At 30.4% G+C, this 5,972-nt stretch overlaps 1 protein-coding gene across 4 annotated transcripts in view; it reads left to right on the top strand.

Moving 5' to 3' along the window:
- The first annotated feature begins 205 nt into the window (after positions 1-205).
- The window catches only part of LOC106458462 (probable assembly chaperone of rpl4), a 31,018-nt gene continuing 25,251 nt past the window's right edge, over positions 206-5,972 (top strand). For all 4 annotated transcript variants that reach the window (XM_022384685.1, XM_022384684.1, XM_022384686.1 and 1 more), the window contains exon 1: positions 206-287. The gene's annotated coding sequence lies outside the window, so the exon portion shown is untranslated. The remainder of the gene's footprint in view (positions 288-5,972) is intronic.

Raw genomic sequence — 5,972 nt, 5'->3', positions numbered from 1 at the left:
ATACATACAGTTGAATAACCAAAAAATCATAAATTACTATCTCAATACCACAGAATTCCACTATAATTTATCAAGCTTAGTAACTATGTATAGTTTCAAATTTCAGAGTGGGTCAAAGTGATCCACTTTGTATGGAAAGAGTTAAATAGTGCAAATTTACATAAAATTTAGATTTTTCTAACAGAAAAATATTTTCCATTAATGTAGCAGATAACAGCCACTCCAACAACAAAGAAAACAGCATTAAAGGTGAAGAGTCCAGGGTTGTAGAAAAACTACTGGAGAAGGTAATGTTTAATCAGTAGATTATTTTCATCATCATCATTATGTGTATCTCTGACAAAGAGGTACTGTTTGATTTGAACATATTTTTTTTTCTTGATATTTTGTTTAATATTTTTTTTAGAAAATAAGATAATTAAAAAATTTGGAATTTAAAAACCTGCAAATAGGAATTGTAAAAAACAAAGTAAAGAAACAAGGCTGTAGATACTGTAGACATTATTTACTCAAACTATAAACTCCTATTTTGGCTCCATGCTGTTACGTAGAATTACATTTGGTGGAGTCAAAGTAGGGATTTGTAGTCTTAATGTATGAAATAAATTTGATTCACATCAAGGAAATCCATAAACAATATATGTGTGTGTGTATATATATATATAAAACTAAGATATAGAAGTAGGTTTTAGCTTTAGCTTTGTTTTATATCAATTATTGCGAGTGAAATATGTTGCTATTTATCATGTGACATCTACAAACTTTTTTGTGTTTTGCATGATAAGAGATTGTTTTCATTTCTACCAATTTCTTCACAAGTAGGCATTTCAAGGAAAAAATAATTTCTCTAAGATGTTTTAAACACCTTCTCCAGTAGAACAATATTGTAATAATTTCACTCAAGGATAAATAGTTAATCTTGCCAGAAAGCATTTTTAGTTTATTTAGGTAGTCTCGACTTGTTGCTTTCATTGATGGTAACATTAAGAACGTTCTTATTCGTTCAAAAGTTAAATGTATTTTTATAATAATTTTCATATTATCTCATCTTAGTTTATTAAGTTGTCAAAAGTGAAGAGAGTAGTATTTTGGTCATATCATATTACAGCTGGAATAGGAACCTTGACTTCATTCACTATTTTGTATTTTAAAACTATAAATTCAGCAGTTTTTATACAACAGTGGAAAGTGGGAAAAGGAGATTTACACACACTAGCACTTAGATAAATGCTGCAGTTGACAAGTGACATTGCTTAAGTAAAAGGATAAAGACAGGCTACTTGTATATGATTAAAGAAGTAACATGCAGACCCAGTAATACAGATATAACTTGTTTGCAAAACAAGTCTTTCTCACTGATAACAATTTAAAAGGAAGAAAAAAGTGCAAAAGCGTGCAAAGTTAAGTGTCAGCTGATTGGATTAGAATCATTGTAATTTATTGTTGAATATTTTAATTTCATTTATTAAAAAATGCTGTCATAGTACACATTCTGGCATAAGCTCTACAGTTAAGTGTTAGTAATTCATATTTAATTGTGTGAATTAAGTCAATTATTTTCCATTTATTTTTTATAATCATCATTTTTGTATCAAATTCCCTATTTTTTAACCCTTTCGAGACGGGTCACAGGTGAAAGACCATGCTATCCTGTTTGTTGACTCGCATTAAAAATTTTATTGAGCTACTATTTCATGAATTTATGTCAGTAAGTTTGGTATTGAGCTGTAGACTATAATTCAGATTTTAGTATTACTCCTTACTCAATTTCTCAGTTAAGAAGTAAATATTAAAAAAAAACACAGTTAAACATTAATTTTTGTGTGTCATGTGGTATGTTAAATGCAGCACTGGTTCAAATTAAATGTTTCTGATGTCAAAATACTAAATCTATAGTTTGTATGAATTAGGAACTCAAATTACCAATATTGACAAGCTAGAATATAAAATAAGAGCCTATTATCTTTTGCAATTTGCTAAGATATTGCTCATTTAATAAATCAAACAGTGACATTCCACCCACCTCTTTCCATTTTTGGAAATGAACCCTTATATAAACTTACTTCTATACATGAAATGAATAAACAATCGAAAGTTCAGAATGTCCCCCCTAGTGGCTTTCTCAGTCATTTTAACGTGTTTGGATGCCATCTCTTTCTTTTGAATCAAGATTTCAAGAAGGTAGGTTGTGTCTTTAGTTTGCTCAAAATTTAATATTTTTTTTAGACTGAAATACAGCTTATTAACATACTAGAACTAAATTTTCTAAGTATATCCTCATGGAATTCAATAAGTTATTAGGAAACACAAGTCAGTTGTATATTTAAAAATTAGATTTTCAATAGGGTATTTCTACTAAAGATTTGTCTGGGAATTTACAAAGCTTTTATTGAGTCAGCCTAAGTGAAAGATAATTTTAATGTTTAGAATGACAATACTTATTTCTATCTTACAATCTTCATATTTCACTTACATAACATCTAGATCCTCCTAAATGAATATCAAGTTTTCTTCAGTAAAACTGTTTCTTTTTCTACATTTTCTTTACACTAATACCAACTGTAGCAAATTCATTGATGTACAGTGAAAAGTATGAAATAAAATTAATAAATAATACCCTTGTTATCTTTCAATGCATTATATGTTGGCTACAACCTATCTATCAATTCAAACTTTGTAAATTTATGTTACTCAACCCTAATTTTCTCCATTATACTTTTAATAAATCACTTTGGTTTGTTAGTCCTTTGTTTTTCTTTTCCTCATTTTAGGAACATGCCTGTCTTTAACTGAAAGACATTTTTTCATGCCTATAAACTATACCATATTTCATTGGAAACTTCCTTTTTTTGTGGTTTTTATTAAGCTTTAGTATACATTTATAGTTCATTTAATCCTTTAGAGTGAGACTATTTAACAAAATATTTTGAAAGTCTGATGTTAAGAAGTTTGGTTTACCTGTAATACGTGTTACATAAGTTAATAAAGATCCTTTTAAACATTTATTGGATAGGCAAATGGAAATGAATGATTATATTTAATTTGGTATTGATGCTTTGGTAAGTAGTCATGGTAAACTGAACCAAATGACCCTCTGTCACCTTACATTTTCATTTAAATCATAAAAGAACACATAGAAATGCAGCAGTTAATGTAGAAGAGCATTCTCAATGGTTATCATGGTTGTGACTTGTCCACTGTCACTTTTCAAAGAGATTAAAGAAGATATTGATATGTGACCAGATTTAATAAATGAAAAACTGGAACAACTCTGTTTTAGTGGGAGTACCCCTTTCCCTACACGGCCAATGGAAAATTTTGAAATATCCATACAGAAGTGGTGAGAGTTTTCAGAGTACATTTCTGCAACTTTCTGGTGGTTTCAAAGAAAAAAAAAGGAAGGGAAATACATTTGTTAAACTGAAAAAATATGTGAATCAAAATACTGAAGGTGTTGGCTGTGATGTACAGTTGAGTCGAGTCAATAACTGAGAAAACATTCACTTCTCTATTTAAACTATCAGAACAGAGTGAGTGAGGCTTACCTATAATTCATTCCTAGTCAGCTCAGCATCTTCCAAAGTGGCATAGAAAAGGTTGAGGGAAGTAAGAAAAGTATGATTGAAGTAATGGCCATGTTGGAAGAAACTGTCCAAACAATTAAGGAAAGATGTGGCCAACATTTCATTTCCATTAACGTAAAATCTGTTCTGAAGAGAAATGAAATTTTCGAGTCAGCTGTTTCAATTTTCAAATCAGAAATGGATGAAGACACTTTCAAATATGTTGGTGTTTTCCTGGATTCTTCACAATGCACCACCTTTGTGGGAACAATTGAGGCTACTTATTTGTACTTGAGGGAAAAGGGAATTGCAGTGGATGATGCAGTCGTATTTAACCAAATGTTGTAAAGCATGTACAAGACAGAATAAAGAAGGTTGGAAAATTTAACTTTGTCATGAAAAATGGGTAGATTTCTTCAAGCAATGCGAGCACTGAACAGTACACAGAAGTTATGAAGTTTTATCAGTACCAGTTTGCCATTCTTTCACAACAGTAGTATGGAGAGAATATTCTACTTGATGAATGTGCTGTGGACTGATGAGAAAAACCACATGAGAGTAAGTAAATTGGAGGTGATTCTATAAGTCATAACAAATTTAAAGATGAATTGTGTGTAATTGTATGACTTTTTGATTAAACAAAGATATTTTGAAGAAAAAAAAAGCTGAATACAGTGAAAAGTATAACAAGTTTTAAGAGATTCAAAAATTTATTGAGTTTTTCATTTACAAATAAGTAAAGACAAATTGAAACAGTTTAAAATGATTTACAAATTAACCTATTATCATTTATACATGAACTTTTACCCTAAGATAATAATCAAGAAACTGCTAGGAAATGTTTAAACAATGAGTTCAAACATTTCCAGGCAATTTTTAGCCCTCCACAATGCATTTTATCAATCATTTGAATGCAGAATGTAGCTATTATCTTTGGAGTTTTGTTCAGTAGAGAACCAGTTTCCAACAGTATGGATGTTATCCCTTTGTTTAAGTAAAAACAATAATAATGACAAAATGAAATATTTTTGTAGACTTCTAACTGTCTGCTTCTGTAGTGATTCCAAATAAGAAGTTTTCTCTACTTCATTAACAACTTCTTTTATGTAGTGTAGGGTAGTAACAGCTGTTATCAAAGCTATGGTCTGGTTCTTGCAGATTAACACTTTGCTGAAATTTTAGAAACTAGATGTAATATACAAGCTAGATTATTCATACTGTCAGCTGATGTAAAAGAATAGTGATGTTTTACAGTATGATAAGCTTGAGTTAGCTCTGCTGCATGGATTTTCAATTCTTCATATGATTTATCTGATGGAGAAGGTATACAATTTCTTAGATGTACACAACGAACATATTTTGCTCACGCGTTTCTTTGGGCTCATGTGGTCCTTTATGTCTGCACAATCACCATGTTCTATACTTAACACAAATAGTACATTCTCTTCCTCATTTTGATGGTCCTTCTTATTAAACATCAGGTCCTTCAAATATTCTTTCTTATAAACATATTTACATTTAGTTATTTTTAACACCTAACAAAACAATAATACTAAAAGTAAAACTTGGAGTACTGTAGGGCCAGTAAAAAATAACAGTCTACAGTCACCATGCGTGGTGCCTACACAATTATATGTGAAATAAATAAATCACCATGTGAATGAGAACAATACAAAAAAAGCAACCTACTGGTTGCCCCTTTTATATACATCACGTTATCTATGCTTTTAATGGCTTTCAATAACAACGTGCCTTAAATGTTTTTGTTCCTTCATGAGTACTCCTCACAAATAATAATCCTATAGTTACAGCTAGGTACATGAGCTATGCATACTTTAGACACACATTTCCCTTTTTTAAAAACCAGAACAAATCTGCATCTCTAAGCCTTTTTTAAGGCTCAGGGGCAATAGGTTCATATTCAAAATCAGAATGTGTTCACCCTAGATATTGATAAGACTGATAAGTTGCATCGAGCACACCTGTAATAATAAACACTACTAGTAGTTCTAGTACTATGCAATGAGAATGCTAAATATGTGCATTGTAAGTAAGGGTTAATAACTAGTGAAACTTTTTTTTTATTTAGCATACAAAAAAAAAACGCTTTAAATGGTTCAAAAAGACCAATGCATGCCAAAAGTAGTAACACTAACAGGGTAGTGTCAGTCATAGGGTTCTACACTTTATTCTTGTTATACTTTAATTTGGTTAAATCTAATTTGAAATGTGCAGTCTGCAGTGTTTGAATTCACCTACTCAGGTACTGTACCTCAATCTTACAAGTTATACAAACACGTTAAATAACAGAAAAACGTTTTCGGCGATTTAATTAAGTATATCTGAATGCTAACTGTCTAATAACCGAGGGTCTTTAATTAAAAGCTTTTCAGCCATTTTACTCAATCG

The sequence above is a fragment of the Limulus polyphemus genome, unplaced genomic scaffold, assembly GCF_000517525.1.
Source record: "Limulus polyphemus unplaced genomic scaffold, Limulus_polyphemus-2.1.2 Scaffold467, whole genome shotgun sequence".
NCBI lineage: Eukaryota > Metazoa > Arthropoda > Merostomata > Xiphosura > Limulidae > Limulus > Limulus polyphemus.
This window is presented reverse-complemented; position numbering and strand designations above follow the sequence as displayed.